Here is a 16,557-nt window from a genome sequence, read left to right on the forward strand (position 1 = left end):
TCGAGCAGTGGGTCAATGGCGCGTGGCAGCCACTTGCCTTCTACAGCCGCCAACTGCGCCCCCCGGAGGTCAAATACTCCACTTTCGACCGCGAGCTTCTCGCACTCCACCTGTCAGTCCGCCATTTCAGGTTCCTCCTGGAAGGCCGCCCCTTCACCGCGTATGTGGACCACAAGCCACTCACATACGCGATGGCCAAGCACACCGAACCCTGGTCCGCTAGGCAGCAACGCCAGCTCGCGGCCGTCTCCGAGTTTACTACGGACATTCAGCACGTCTCCGGTAGAGACAACGTGGTCACCGACTGCCTTTCCCGTCCCGCCGTCTGTGCGAATCACCTCGCGGTCGACTACGCACAACTTGCAGCAGCCCAGCTCACGGACCCAGACCTCCTCTCGGCGGCTACCAGCCTGCCAGGGCTACGCCTAGCCAAGGTCGCGCACGGGCCCGAAGCCACGGCAGTCACGTGCGACGTCTCACTCGGCCAACCCAGGCCGGTCGTCCCTGAGACCTGGCGCCGCCGCGTTTTCGACGCGCTCCACGGGCTCTCTCACCCGGGTTCCCGCGCATCCGTCAAACTCCTCTCCAAGCGCTTCATCTGGCGCGGCCTCAGCAGAGATGTTCGGACTTGGGCCACTTCCTGCCTCGCCTGCCAACAGGCTAAGGTACAGCTGCACACCAAAGCACCCCTGGGAGACTTCGAGGTACCCAGCCGCCGCTTCGACCACGTACACGTCGACATCGTCGGTCCCCTGCCGCCATCGCAAGGCCAAACTTATCTCCTCATGATGGTCGACCGCTACACACGCTGGCCTGAGGCAGTGCCGCTGACCTCCACCACCACTGCCGACATTGCCAGGGCGTTCGTTAACACCTGGGTTGCGAGGTTCGGCGTACCGGCCGACATAACCTCCGACAGAGGCGCCCAGTTCACCTCCGAACTCTGGACGGCCACAGCACGCAACCTCGGGGTGACGCTCCACCGCACCACGGCGTACCACCCGCAGGCCAACGGACTTTGTGAACGCTTCCACAGGTCACTCAAGGCCTCACTCCGCGCCGGCCTGCAGGACAGTACCTGGACTGACCGCCTACCGTGGGTGCTACTCGGCCTACGCACCGCGGTCAAGGAAGACCTCCAGTCCTCGGCAGCGGAGTTAGTCTACGGACAACCGCTGCGCGTCCCAGGCGAATTCCTTCTGGAGCCTACCAAGCCTTGGTCGGCCGAACAGCAGCGGCTCGACTCTTTCTCTTCCGCTCAGCAGTTCGCCCCACTTCCGGTCAACCGACACGGCGAACTCGCACCTCACGTCCCACCAAATTTACAGCAGGCGTGCTTCGTCTTCGTGCGACACGACGCGCACCGCGGGCCCCTGCGACCCCCGTACGACGGTCCGTACGAGGTACTACAAACCGGGGACAAGGTCTTCAAGCTGCGACTCGACGACAGGGTCGAGACAGTCTCCATCGACCGGCTCAAACCAGCACACACAGAACTAGGGGAACAGGTCCCCGTGGCCCAGCCTCCAACTAGAGGCCGTCCCCCCGGCAAGCCAGCACAGCCGGCGGCGAGCCGCCCGACCCAACCAACCAGACCGGCAACCACTCAGAGCCGCTGCGGCAGAACCATTAGACCACTGTCACGACTCGTCCACTCCTCCTAAGCGGATTCTTGGGGGAGCTCTGTGGCGACACGCCACCACTGGACATAATCCGTTCACAGCGGCACAGACAGTCTAAGCAGAAGCCCCCAGCCGGGGGCCCTTTCCTCCAGCAACTTGTTTCCCGCAGGGACAGGCTGCCGGGAGCACTTCCTGTCTGGGAAGTATTTAAGTGGATGCGCGGGCTTTTCTAGCTCCTGTTTGTCATGTGGTTGGAATAAAGCAGTTGTGTTTTCAATAGCTCTGGTCTCGACTCCCACGTTTGCCGCGGTATCTCAACAACCTAACCAAATGAAATTGGGTACTTACCTGATAAATCCAATTACGCATCCAACCGCATCAGCGGACAGGCGAAGACTGAAAGCCCAACACAGGTGCAGTCTTCCACCATGTCCGGGGTATGGCAGGCCCCAACCGCCACAACCAAAGAGAACCCCGAAATTGTGAACCTCTACCATCTGTCAAGAAAGCCATTTGGTGAGCATTTCCTGGTCCTCTGGAATTCAACCTAGCTAGTGTAGTGGGATTGGGAGGGTAAGGTATTTATGTCTATTGTCATTCTCCCTCGCATATTCTGAAGTGTTCCCCCTTTTAGAGCATAAGTTTTATTGTATTGTATATTTTCCTGTCTCAGAAATAAATATCTCAATTCTTTTGACCAACTCAGGTGTCTGTTGCAATTTCATTACAACCCCCAAATAAGTCCAAAGTCTAGAACCAAGGGAGTGGGAGCGATTCGAACCGCTCAGGGAGTCAGAGGTGAAGCTGACCACACACACCACCCCTTACAGGATGTATAAATAGTTACCTGGCACATATGTCATATATAAATGTGAAATGATTGCTGCATTCCCACCGGCCTGATTAGCTCTGCATTTTCATAACATAGTTAAATTCTGTATTGGCTGTTTCACATTTCCCCATATAGTTTTTTGTTTTATGATGTGTTATCGGACATAACAGCAATGGTAGACTCTAAGATATTTTGCTCCAAAACATACAACTGATCAGATGTTAAGTTTTCAGTTCTGCCAGCGCATTTCACACTTCAACTAGAGCCATTGTTTCTTTCTTTACCTGTCCTATTACTATCTCGTCTCACCTTGAATATCTCTTAATGTCTCTTCTTTCATCCCCTCCCCCATTTCCCAGCCCCCAAACTGACTTTTAATCTTTTCATTTCCTGCCATTTTTCTCAGTTCTGTAGAAGGGTTTCGACCCGAAACATTGACTCTGTTTCTCTCTCCACAGATGTTGCCTGGCCTGCTGAGTTTTTCCAGTGTTTTCTGTTGTTACTACGAACTAACCTGTTTTACCTTCTTTGAGATTCCACTGTGTTGTCTTAATACATTTTGCTGACGTTCAGCCACTAGAATGATTAGTTCCTGAGAGACATGCTGTAGATACAGTAGAGTTCCTATGGAAATTTACTCTGATTGTTGGTGGTACTCTATCCAGTCTTCTTTCAAACATCTATCTGTATGTGCGAACCATTGAAAAAATCCTATGTAAACATTCCTATGGAGATTCTTTTGTTAAAATGTCCACAGGTAGTTGTTACTCTTTGCCTGTAATGTTTCCTTGTGGTGCCAGGATTTGGCACTCTAATGGGATCTCCAATGCTAACCTGGTCAGTCACTTCCAAGGGTTCCTGTAGTGCCAGAAATATCATTACAAAAAAATGTTTTAAATCTTAAGCATGCAGTTGCAGGTCTCCCACTGCGGGTGGTGCTGTGGTGTGAATCACCCAGGTGCATCCACTGTTTTGTTTTGTCTCTCAGCCTCTATTAAATACACAGATCAACTATTGAAACCTCCTGCAGTTTTTCTCCGTTGCCCACACAACTAACAGCTGGAAAAGAATATCTCAGCTGTGCCTCTGGCCCTCACTTCCAGCTCTGTTGCTTCTCACTGCTTGGCCTTTGACTCAGCTTCTAATAACTTTTTAAAATGCATGTAATTTTTCTTTAAAAAATAATGGTTCTGCCTTAGCCTCTGGTCACAGCTTAATCTCCGACCCTGATTTTTTCCTCCCAATAGGCCTCAGGCACCTACTCTGAAAAATGTTTCAAAATAGTTGCCTGCGCTGTCCTCTGCTCTGCCCCACTGCTTACCACCATTTGGCCTCTGGCCCTTCGAGCCTGCTCTGCCATTCAGTAAGTTCATGGCTGATCTTCTAACTCAACTCCACCTTCCCATACTATCCCCATATCCCTTAATTTTCAATAGAAAATTTGATTTTCCTGTCATCAAGTTCACTTACCCTGCTCTTAACTTGCTTGAAAGAAAGAAAGCCTTGCATTTATATAGCGCCTTTCACGACCACCGGACATCTCAAAGTACTTTACAGCCAATGTACTTTTTGAAGTGGAGTCACTGTTGTAAGGTGGGAAACGCGGCAGCCAATTTGCGCACAGCAAGCTCCCACAAACAGCAATGTGATGATGACCAGATAGTCTGTTTTTGTTATGTTGGTTGAGGGGTTAATATTGGCCAGGACACCGGGGATAATTCCCCCGCTCTTCTTCGAAATAGTGCCATGGGATCTTTTACGTCCACCTGAGAGAGCAGACAGGGCCTCAGTTTAACGTCTCATCCGAAAGACGGCACCTCCGACAGTGCAGCACTCCCTCAGCACTGCACTGGAGTGTCAGCCTAGCTTTATGCGCTCAAGTCCCTGGAGCGGGACTTGAACCCACAACCTTCTGACTCAGAGGCGAGTGTGCTATCAACTGAAGTGCAACTTCCCTTTTGATTCCTACTGCTAATATTTTAAGTAATTGCTCAGACTGAATCCTGATGTTATACTAAAATCAAAACAGTAAATATTAGAAATACTCAGCTAGTTGACCAGCTTCTGAAAGGGAAAGGATAATGAATATTTTAGCTATGGCCTTTGGCTAGAACATCGCTGTTAAAACACTAAACAGTAACTTGGCCCCCCTTTCACTGAACGTAACTCTCTATTTTCCCATATCTAAGAACTTTTTCCTGACAGCACAATAGCTGAGCAAAGTAATATTTATAGTTACGAGCTCACAAACGAAAGACAATTGATGAGATGGGTTATTTTAATATTAATATGCATATTCTCAGCATGGTTCTGATGAACTAAAATTCTCTCATGATGACTAGTCACGGTAGGGATTGAGGTATAGTAGTTCATTAGTAAAAGGTGTAATGCCAGAGGACTGGCGGATAGCTAACGTAATACCGATATTTAAGAAGGGGGTTAGAACATGTCCAGGGAATTATAGACCAGTCAGCTTAACATCGGTGGTAGGAAAAATAATGGAATCCCTACTAAAGGAGAAAATAGAAGAACATCTAGAAACCAAAAATATAATAATGAATCGTCACTATGGATTTCAAAAGGGAAAGTCTTCAGGAGGGAATTCAGAAGAAACTTCTTTACCCAAAGAGTAGTGAGAATGTGGAACTCGCTACAACAGGGAGTAGTTGAAGCGAATAGTGTAGGTGTATTTAAGGGGAGGCTAGACAAGCATATGAGGGAAAAGGGAATAGAGGGTTATGCTGATAGATTTAGATGAGGAAAGACGGGAGGCTCGAGTGGAGCATAAATGCCGGCATAGACCGGTTGAGCCGAATGGCCTGTTTCTGTGCCGTATATTCTATGTAATCCTATGTAACTGGAAGAAAGGCAATCTCATTTGATATTATTGGTAACATAGGCATTGTTTTTCATAACTCAGTTTTAACCATTGTAAGTAAATTATAACAAAATACCTGCAAATATCAGGGTGGATATACAAATTTGCATGCCAGGAACGCATATTGGGAATTCCAGCACAGATGCCAGTAAGCCCCAAAGGATTTTCCATCTATTAAATGTGGGACAGAACTATACAATAAATGAGAGTGAATTAACGCAGGAAGACTGAGAGAGGGATCTGAAAATTATATAGAACATTTGTGGAGGAGAATTCTCCTCCATGATCCCAGCAGAAATCAGGCAGGATTGGGGCAAAGAAGCCAACTACCGCCTCATCCTCTGATCAGGATTTTTTCTGGGACCACCGCTGCCCACTTCTTCCACACCCGTTAAATATAAATGGCAGTAGGGGCCGGGCAAGGCCATAGGTCCTGGTGGATATCGCTGCTGTCCGCCACACATAACACCACTTCCGGGGTCCCCTGTGGAAGGTGGCGGTAGGTCCCCGGAAACAGCGGTAAATACACAAATGAAGAGAGGGCCTTGTAGTGGCCTCTTCTCCCTCCAGATGGCTCCTTAGTCTTACCTACTGAAGATCTTGGCCAGAATTGTCTCTTTAAGTCCCTCATCAGATCTTCATGTGCTACAGCAGCATTCCCAATCCAGCACCAGTAGAGTTTCCTGACTGGCACTTGCGGGCTCCCTCTTGATGGTGAGAATCCTTCCAGGAGCCTGCTATTCCTCATTAATGAGCCCTAATCCAATAAATAGCGTCAGTGCTGAGGCAGACACGGAGGGATGGGCCCAAGTATTGCCAGGCCGAAATTACCCAAAGAGGAAAATCCAGACCATCATTTTTAATGTCCAGACAATATGTCAATGCAATTAAAAAGGTAGGAATATATAGCCAGAACAGTAGGATATAAACCTACAGAAATTATGCTAAGCCTGTACAATGAAATGATCAGAACACACATAGAGTATTATGTTCATTTTTGATGTATGGAAGGACCCAATTGCATGGAAGTTTAATGGAGTAATCTGAATATTGCTCCTTGTCTTCATGGTTGCTTAAAGGTGAGAGATGGGTCTGGATTCTGCCCCCCATCAACCTTCACTCACCCACTTACCTATCATATTCTTCCTCTTTCAACACTTGGTTGTCAGGGGAACTCACAAAAGGCAACCTTTGCAAACAATCAATCACCTTTAAAACTAACAACTACTCTATCACTTCACACAGCCTGTCACCAGGGCCTCTGCTAGTTTCAAGGATACTTCATTTAAAGGGACTATGCACCAGCACCTCTCACCATCATGGGTTGCATATACCCATGTTGGATAAGTGTCCAAGTCATTCACATGCCTTCAACATTGTCTTATCTCCTCCCAAAGGGAAACGTTTGCCTTTTACCATCAGCTGAGAAATGCAAGCAGAGAAGGAGTGCCATGAAAACACTGTGTCCACAGGAAGATGAGGCTTTAGATATCATAAACAGTCAGACAGGAGAGCCTCTTCGAGACAGCGAAGTTGGATGTGAGATGGCCCAGATCACCCATTAAATACTTGGATGCATGGCTCCAAGTCATTGGAGCAGTCATGGTGGATTGTCACCTAATGAAAGCATCATGGTAGCTTCCTTGTTGTCTAGCACTGAAATGCAGGATTAACATTGTGCACTAGCTGCCCATTGATGGCATGAAAGGCTATTCTGTTCATAAAATTGAGAGGGTTGTCATATGGGGCACTTAATGCCACTTGTGTTGCATCAATTGTACCATGCACCAGTTAGAACCCTGCCAGTCTGTACAACTGAATAGCTCTCTCTCTTTGTGTGTCTTCTTCCACTGTGAAGGATGTGAATAGTACCCCCACCTGAATAGAGTACCAGTGGCTTTCTTGATGCAGTAGTAGGCTGATGCATGACTAATGTGGCAAAGATCACCTGATGCTGCCTGGAAGGATCCAGATGCAAAAATATTCAAGGCAGCGGTGACCTCGGCTGGCACAGGCAATGCTATTCTGCTGCTGGTATGCTGTCAAACATTGAAACCTTTATTTTCAACACTTTGCGTTCTTGGAAGTGGCTTAGTGAGTTGCAGTGAATGGTGAGACATAACGGTAAGAAATCAGTATTTGTAGGGAAATGGTGTTAGGGAAATTGATGGGATGGAAGGCCGATAAATCCCCAAGGCCTGATAATCTACATCCTAGGGTACTTAAGTAAGTGACCCTAGAAATAGTAGATGCATTGCTGATCATCTTCCAACATTCGATGGAATCTGGAACAGTACCCATGGATTGGAGGGTAGCTAATGATATCCCACTATTCAAAAAAGGTGGTAGAGAGAAAACGGGGAATTACAGACTGACATCGGTAGTAGGGAAAATGTTAGAGTCTATTATAAAAGATGTAATAGCAGAGCACTTGGAAAACAGTGACAGGATCGGACAAAGTCAACATGGATTTATAAAAGGTAAATCGTGCTTGACTAATCTACTGGAATTTTTTGAGGATGTAACTAGTAAAATAGATAAGGGAGAACCAGTGGATGTGGTGTATTTGGACTTTCATAAGGCTTTCGATAAGGTCCCACATAAGAGATTAGCGTGTAAAGTTAAGGCACCTGGGATTGGGGGCAAGGTATTGACTTGGATAGAGAACTGGTTGGCAGATAGAAAGCAAAGAGTTAAAATAAACGGGTCTTATTCCGAGTGGTAGGCAGTGACTAGTGGGGTACCGCAGGGATCGGTCCTTGGATCCCAGCTATTCACAATATATATTAATGATTTAGACAAGGGAACTAGATGTAATATCTCCAAATTTGCAGACGACACAAAGCTGGGTGGGCGTGTGTGCTGTGAGGAGGATGCCGAGAAACTATAGGATGATTTGGACAGGTTGGGTGATTGGGCAGAAGCATGGCAGATTCAATATAACGTGGATAAATGTGAGGTTATCCACTTTGGTGGCAAAAACAGGAAGGCAGATTATTATCTGAATGGCAATAGATTGGGAGAAGGGGAAGTGCAACGAGACCTGGGTGTCCTTGTGCACCAGTCGCTGAAGGTAAGCATGCAGGTGCAGCAGGCGGTTAAGAAGGCAAATGGTATGTTGGCCTTCATAGCGAGACGGTTTGAGTACAAGAACAAGGATGTCTTGCTGCAGTTGTACAGGGCCTTGGTGAGACCACATCTTGAGTATTGTGTGCAGTTTTGGTCGCCTTATCTGAGGAAGGATATTCTTGCCATGGAAGGAGTTCAGCGAAGATTCACCAGGCTGATACCTGGGATGGCAGGAATGACGTATGAGGAGAGATTGGGGCAATTGGGCTTGTACTTGCTGGAGTTTAGAAGAATGAGAGGGGATCTCATTGAAACGTATAAAATTCTGGCAGGACTGGACGGACTAGATGCAGGGAGGATGTTCCCGATGGTCGGGGAATCCAGAAAAAGGGGTCACAATCTAAGGATAAGGGGTAGGCCTTTTAGGACAGAAATGAGGAGGAATTTCTTCACCCAGAGAGTGGTGAACCTGTGGAATTCCCTACCACAGAAGGCAGTAGAGGCCAATTCATTAAATATATTCAAGAAGGAGTTGGATATATTTCTTAAGTCTAAAGGAATCAAGGGGTATGGGGAGAAAGCAGGGACCGGGTACTGAACTTGGATGATCAGCCATGATCGCATTGAATGGCGGAGCAGGCTAGAGGGGTCGAATGGCCTACTCCTGCTCCTATCTTCTATGTTTCTATGGTACACCCCACAATGGTGATGAGTGTGAAAGGAATGGTTAGACATTGTAGGGATGCTTTATGGTGCTGCTGTGGGGTGGTGCCAACCTGACACATCATGGAGCAGTCAGGGTATAGAGCATCAAGTAAATTAATTCTGGCCATGGTGAGGCCATCCCAGGCCTCCCAGGCAGCAATATGCTCGGGTGTTGATGCCCTCTGTCCTATGCAACATCAGGTGATTGCGCAGAAGATTGGTGTTTTGTTGGTGCTGCTGGTGTGCCTGGTGCTGCTGTTGTTTGGGCTGATCGTGGTCAGATTCTGAGGATCAAGGTGAAACAGTATAAGCAGTGCCAATGCTGATGGAACAGATGGCAGGTGAAGTTGAGATGACAGAAGCGATCTGTCAGTGGTGCGAGGGGTTGTTCCAATGAGGTGACACTGGATGGAGAGTTTGCTCCAAGCACTTGCAGCCCGCAGAAAGCTCAATCTGTGTTCCAAATGGAGCAAGCAACAGCTTCTGTGCTTGGAAAATTTCAAGCTATCAACTAATCAACTCCTGCCTCAGGTTAACAGACAAGCAGTGTGGACCCCGTGGGCGAGCAGTTAAAGTGAAAAGGTAAGGTTCATTAAGGGATTGTCAACAAGCCAATAATTGCGTTGCCTGTTTCTGCGGGTCAGGTCCAATCCGAGATCACAGGCACGCCATTTGGAAAGGCGGTATGATTTCCCACCCGACCCTGATCCTGACCTCCCCCGGAAAATTCCAGCCACTATTTCTCTTTCTATACCTGACTTGCCTCTATTTCACCCTCCTTCTCAATCCTTAAATCTTATTGGTTAAGGAGATAGACTTTTGGTCACAGCATTTGCTAAGGTCCTGTTGCCTTTGCCACACTGTTATCAGCTTAAACTTCCAAGCTGAAAGATCTAACTATCTGCATACACTGCAAGATGTCCCACTCCAGCAAGATTTGGTGTAACATTGGAAATTTGTACATTAGTTAACAAGATGGATTTTTACAACAGCTCCATTATTGATACTAGTAATTAGCCCAGATTTATTTAATTAACTGAATTTAAATTCCCCAGTTGCCATGGTGGGATATTGAACTCAGGAACTCTGGATCATTAGTCCAGGCCTAGCTGGATTACCAGCCTAGTGACATTACCACTATGCTACGGTAACATACATAAACAGTGTATGTAATTTTTGGAGTATACCCAAAGTTCTCAAATAATCCAAAAATGATTCTTGAGAGTAATACATTCATGATTTGCATAGGCTCATGACAGCACATGTGAATTTACCAATTTACGGCATTTAGTACTTGTGTTGCAAGTAATTCTCAGAGTACATTAACCCCAGTCGGGTTATTCAAAATGCAACTCGATACCATGCTGGGACAGTTGATGTTCTACACGAGTCAGTTTCAATAGGCTGAATTGCTTTTTCTCATCCGTGACTTTTCTCATTTTCTTAGGTTCACTGAATCCAAGCAGAGTGGAAACAGAGAAATAACTGGGGCGTTGATTGTAGTGCAATTCATTGATATTTATGACCAAGTAAGGATAAACATCTTGTTGGAGGACTCATTTTCTTTTATTGACGATCTGACAAACTGATAATGAATGCTGGTGATCGTTAATCTCAAAATTTGGCTTGCATTCTAGACAAATTAGGAAAGCACAGCAGAGTGTATTTTATGAATTTGAGCTCCTGGTGCGGAGCTCTTTCCATCGGGAGCTGATATTGGGAATTGGGACGTGGCAGTCAGCTGGTCCCACATAATTTCCCACCAATTGATTGTAATGAACTAAACCCTAATGGACAAACGGCTGCCCCATAAACACTAATTAGTCAAATGTACCTTAATGTGGATTAAATTACCACCTTTTGCTGAGGCAGTGACCAACGGAGAACAACAGCCTCTTTACATCTGGTTCATGATCCAAAGCTGGCCAGGCAGTAACCTTAAGTGAACATTCATGAATTTCCCGTAACATGACACCCTGAAGAGTAAATTAAAAAAAGAAAGGCTTGCATTTATATCGGCCGCAGGACGTCCCAAATAGCTGCAACTGAACGCCGAGAAGAATAGTTGGACTTTTGGATAGAGCTGAGAGCACTCAGACCTCTTTTAAAGCAAAGTGCTGAGGAAATTGCATACAACAGAACATGAACTCAACCATTTAATTAACATTCTACAGACTCCAAATACTCCGCACTCTAGCAACGATTGTTCAATGAAAATAAATTCTTTTTTTTCCTGCAGGAGAGTGTAGTCAACATTTCTTTATTTGCCAAAAAAATCGCAAGTGTCCACGTTCTGCCCCATAAAGCAAAGAGCAACGAGAAATAACGTCAGGAACGACAGGCTGCTTCTGATGGGTTGAAACTGACAGTCTGCTACTTATTAACCCGGATGGAGGGAAAAAACAGTTATTTGCTTCACAGGTAAACGGCAATTAATCTTTACTGTAATACAATTGGCATTTAAAAAATCTGCAAGTCATCTCTAGGCCGTTGGGTTATGTATATTTCTTCCACTGCACACTGTTGGTGCTCAAATTCCATAAAGAACAGCATCTTTATTTGTGTTGTTATGCAGTTCTTCATGGCTGCACTGATGTTTTGCCATCAATAGCCAGCTATGTGGTGATTGCAAATGGGAAAGGTAAACTGTTCAAAGCAGGACGGTCTCAACTCATAAACTTCAGGCGCAAGATGTTCCCGATTGAGACTCGCAAACCTTGCTCACACTGGAAATTTCTACAATGATCTACTGTGAAATTGAGAAAATGATCGAAAAAAAAATTCATGTGTAGTTACCTTTGATGCAGAACATATATGAGGTACACATGATAATTAACTGTACAATAAACGCTAGTATACATAGAGTCATAGAGTAATACAGCACGGATAGAGGCCCTTCGGCCCATCGTGTCCGCGCCAGCCATCAAGCCCTGTCTAATCTAATCCCATATTCCAGCATTTGGTCCGTAGCCTTGTATGCTATGGCATTTCAAGTGCTCATCCAAATGCTTCTTAAATGTTGTGAGGGTTCCTGCCTCCGCAACCCTTTCAGGCAGTGAGTTCCAGACTCCAACCACCCTCTGGGTGAAAAAGTTCTTTCTCAAATCCCCTCTAAACCTCCCACCCTTTACCTTGAATCTATGCCCCCTAGTTATTGACCCCTCTACTAAGGGAAAAAGCTCCTCAGCATCCATCCTATCTATGCCACTCATAATTTTGTACACCTCAATCATGTCCCCCCTCAGCCTCCTCTGCTCCAAGGAAAACAAACCCAATCTGCCCAGTCTCTCTTCATAGCTGAAGCGCTCCAGCCCTGGTAACATCCTGGTGAACCTCCTCTGCACCCTCTCTAACGCGATCACATCCTTCCTGTAGTGTGGCGACCAGAACTGCACACAGTATTCCAGCTGTGGCCTAACCAGTGTTTTATACAGCTCCATCATAACCTCCTTGCTCTTATATTCTATGCCTCGGCTAATGAAGGCAAGTATCCCATATGCCTTTTTTACCACCTTATCCACCTGTTCCGCCGCCTTCAGGGATCTGTGTACTTGCACACCCAGATCCCTCTGACCCTCCGTCTTGCCTAGGGTCTTTCCATTCATTGTGTATTCCCTTGCCTTGTTAGTCCCCCCAAAGTGCATCACCTCGCACTTTTCCGGGTTAAATTCCATTTGCCACTGTTCCGCCCATCTGACCAACCCATCTATATCGTCCTGCAGACTGAGGCTACCCTCCTCGCTATTTACCACCCTACCAATTTTTGTATCATGCGCGAACTTACTGATCATACCTTTTACATTCATATCCAAGTCATTAATGTAGACCACGAACAGCAAGGGACCCAGCACCGATCCCTGTGGTATCCCACTGGCCACAGGCTTCCAGTCACAAAAACAACCTTCGACCATCACCCTCTGCCTTCTGCCACTAAGCCAGTTTTGTATCCAATGTGCCAAGGCACCCTGGATTCCATGGGCTCTTACCTTCTTGACCAGTCTCCTGTGCGGGACTTTATCGAAGGCCTTACTGAAATCCATGTATACCACATCCACTGCGTTACCCTCATCCACACACCTAGTCACCCCCTCAAAAAATTCAATCAAATTAGTCAGACATGATCTTCCCTTGACAAAACCATGTTGACTATCCCTGATTAATCCTTGCCTCTCCAAGTGGAGACAAATTTTGTCCCTCAGAATTTTTTCCAATAATTTTCCTACCACTGATGTTAGGCTCACTGGCCTGTAGTTCCCCGGTTTTTCCCTACTACCCTTCTTGAATAATGGTACTACATTAGCGGTTCTCCAGTCCTCTGGCACATCCCCTGTGGCCAGAGAGGTCCTGAATATATGTGTTAGAGCCCCCGCAATCTCTTCCTTTGCCTCACACAGCAGCCTGGGATACATTTCATCCGGGCTTGGGGATTTATCCATTTTTAGGCCAGCTAAAACCGCCAATGCCTCCTCCCTCTCGATGTTAATATGTTCGAGCATATCACAGTCCCCCCGCCCTATTTCTATGTCTACATCGTCCTTCTCCATAGTGAAAACAGATGCAAAAAATTCATTTAGAACCCCTCCTACATCTTCCGGCTCCACACACAGATTGCCACTTTTGTCCCTAATGGGCCCTATTTTTTCCCTAGTTATCCTCTTACCCTTAATATACTTATAAAACATCTTAGGATTTTCCTTTATTTTGCTCGCCAGTGTTATTTCATGGCCCCTCCTTGATCTCCTAATTTCTTTTTTAAGTATCCCCCTGCACTTTTTGTACTCCTCTAGGGCTTCCTCCGTCTTTAGCCTTTTGTATCTACCAAAAGCCCTCCTTTTTTTCCTAATCCATTCTCGTATATCCCCTGACATCCAAGGTTCCCTGTGGTTTTTGGAACCACCCTTGACCTTTACGGGAACATGTTGCCATTGTATGATCTCAATCTCCCTTCTGAAAGCCTCCCATTGCTCCGATGCGGATTTTCCTACAAGTAGCTGATCCCAGTCCATTTTGGCCAGATCCTGCCTTATCCTATTAAAATCGGCCTTTCCCCAATTTAGAACCTTTATTTCCGGCCCATCCCTGTCCTTTTCCATGACCACCTTAAATCTTACCATATTATGGTCACTATCACCAAAGTGCTCACCTACTAGCACTTTTTCCACTTGGCCAGCCACATTCCCTAGAATTAGGTCCAGTACCGCCCCCTCTCTTGTAGGACTTTCTACATGCTGGCTCAAAAAGCTCTCCTGGATGCACTTTAAGAATTCTACACCCTCTGAGCCTTTCACACTCTGACTATCCCAGTTAATATTGGGGAAGTTGAAATCCCCCATTATTATTACCCTATTATTTGCACATTTCTCTGAGATTTGCCTACATATCTGTTCCCCTATCTCCCCCTGACTGTTTGGAGGCCTATAGTACACTCCCAGCAAAGTGCTTGCCCCCTTTTTGTTTTTAAGCTCCACCCATATGGCCTCATTAGAGGAACCTGCTAATATATCATCCCTCCTTACTGCAGTAATTGACTCCTTAATTAATATTGCGACACCCCCTCCTCTTATACCTCCCCCTCTGTCTCGCCTGAAGATTCTGTACCCCGGAATATTGAGCTGCCAGTCTTGCCCCTCCCTCAACCATGTCTCTGTGATAGCAACAATATCATACTCCCATGTGTTTATCAACACCTTCAGTTCATCCACCTTATTTGCAAGACTCCTTGCATTAAAATAGATGCCATCCAGCCTTGCCCTTATACATTTGCCCTGTCTACCAAGCTGACTTGTTTTTTTCTCTATATTTGGCAGCACATCACCCCCTCTTTCAGCTCCCCTCTGTATCCCATCCCCCTGCCAAGTTAGTTTAAACCCCCCCCCCAACAGTGCTAGCAAACCTCCCTGCAAGGATATTTGTCCCGCTCTGGTTCAGGTGCAACCCGTCCAACTTGTACAAGTCCCACCTTTCCCAGAAGCAGGCCCAGTGATCCAGGAAAGTAAAACCCTCCCCCCTACACCAACTCTTTAGCCACGCATTCATCTGCTCTATCCTCCCATTCCTATACTTATTAGCATGTGGCACTGGGAGTAATCCAGAGATTACAACCTTCGAGGTCCTGCTCTTTAATCTGTTACCTAGCTCCCTAAATTCTTGATGCAGGACCTCATCCCCCTTCCTTCCTATGTCGTTGGTCCCAATGTGGACCACGACCTCTGCCTGCTCACCCTCCCCCTTAAGAATGCCCTGTAGCCGCTCAGTGACATCCCAGACCCTGGCCCCAGGGAGGCAACAAACCATCCTGGAGTCACGTTTGCGGCCACAGAAACGCCTATCTGTTCCCCTTACGATCACATCATCTGTGAACTAACCATGATTGCACACAATGTACAACTGGCACATCCACGGTTATTTAAAAGTGACAAACATGGCTTTTATCTGCTAGATGTTGGGAGGCAGTCTGCATAAAGGGGCAATGTGGAAAAAAAAATACTTCGGCCTGTACAGAAAGGCTAAGCTCGCAGCTCACCCACAGCCAGAGAAAGACAAAAAGAATCCAACGTCCCTTGCACCAGCTGACATTTGCCACTGACAGCTCCTTAAAAACCCATCTATTGAGGCAGTTCTCCGACCTCCACAGGCATTAACACCACCTTTCTTATTACACTGCTGCCAAAGACGTGACGTCCTGCAGTGGCAGAGCTTTAATGCATGCCAAGTATGAACAGAGTCAATCTTTGTAACCAAGGCCTGCATGAAAGAACACCCGGCTGCCTGAATGACACATATTGGAGGTCACTGGCTCAGCAAAAGGCAACTTTGTTACTAGGGTAATACTTGAATCCGTCTGTTCTAGGAATGGAGAACGGAAAGGATTTGCTTCGGAAAGCAACAGTTGGTGATTAAAATGAATAAATGAAGGAAAGAGCAAAATGTGAATACAGAGGAAAACAAAAAACCATATAGGAGATTGAACAATGAGCTCAGGAGTGAGGCTGATAAGGCTAGAAAAATCTGTCTGAAGGGACTATGTGAGGAGTTAGAGGAGGCAAAGCAGTTTTGTTGTATCAGAGAGGAGGAGAATGGATGAGAGTTAAAGCAATCAAAAATAAAGATGGACAACGATTGACTGACAAAATTGAAGTTAGAACAATGGCAAGAATATGTTGAAGAATTGTATGTCAAAGAGGAAAAGCCAGTTGACATTGAAGTAAAAAAGGAAGAGGAGGTGCAAGTTGATTGTCTGCACCCTGAAGCCCTTGAGTGCGAAGGCCACAGGCATTGATGAGATTCCAGCAGAATTAATTAAAACTGTGGGAGAGGAGGAACATTGGAACCTAGGAACATTCAGCCCCTCAAGCCTGTTCCGACATTCTGGCTGATCTGTGACCTGACTCCATATACCCGCCTTTGCCACATATCCCCTAATACCCTTGGTTAACAAAAATCTATCAATC

This window comes from Somniosus microcephalus, chromosome 9 (assembly GCF_052327205.1).
Source record: "Somniosus microcephalus isolate GS21.2 chromosome 9, FLI_Smic_1.0, whole genome shotgun sequence".
NCBI classification, from domain to species: Eukaryota; Metazoa; Chordata; class Chondrichthyes; order Squaliformes; family Somniosidae; genus Somniosus; species Somniosus microcephalus.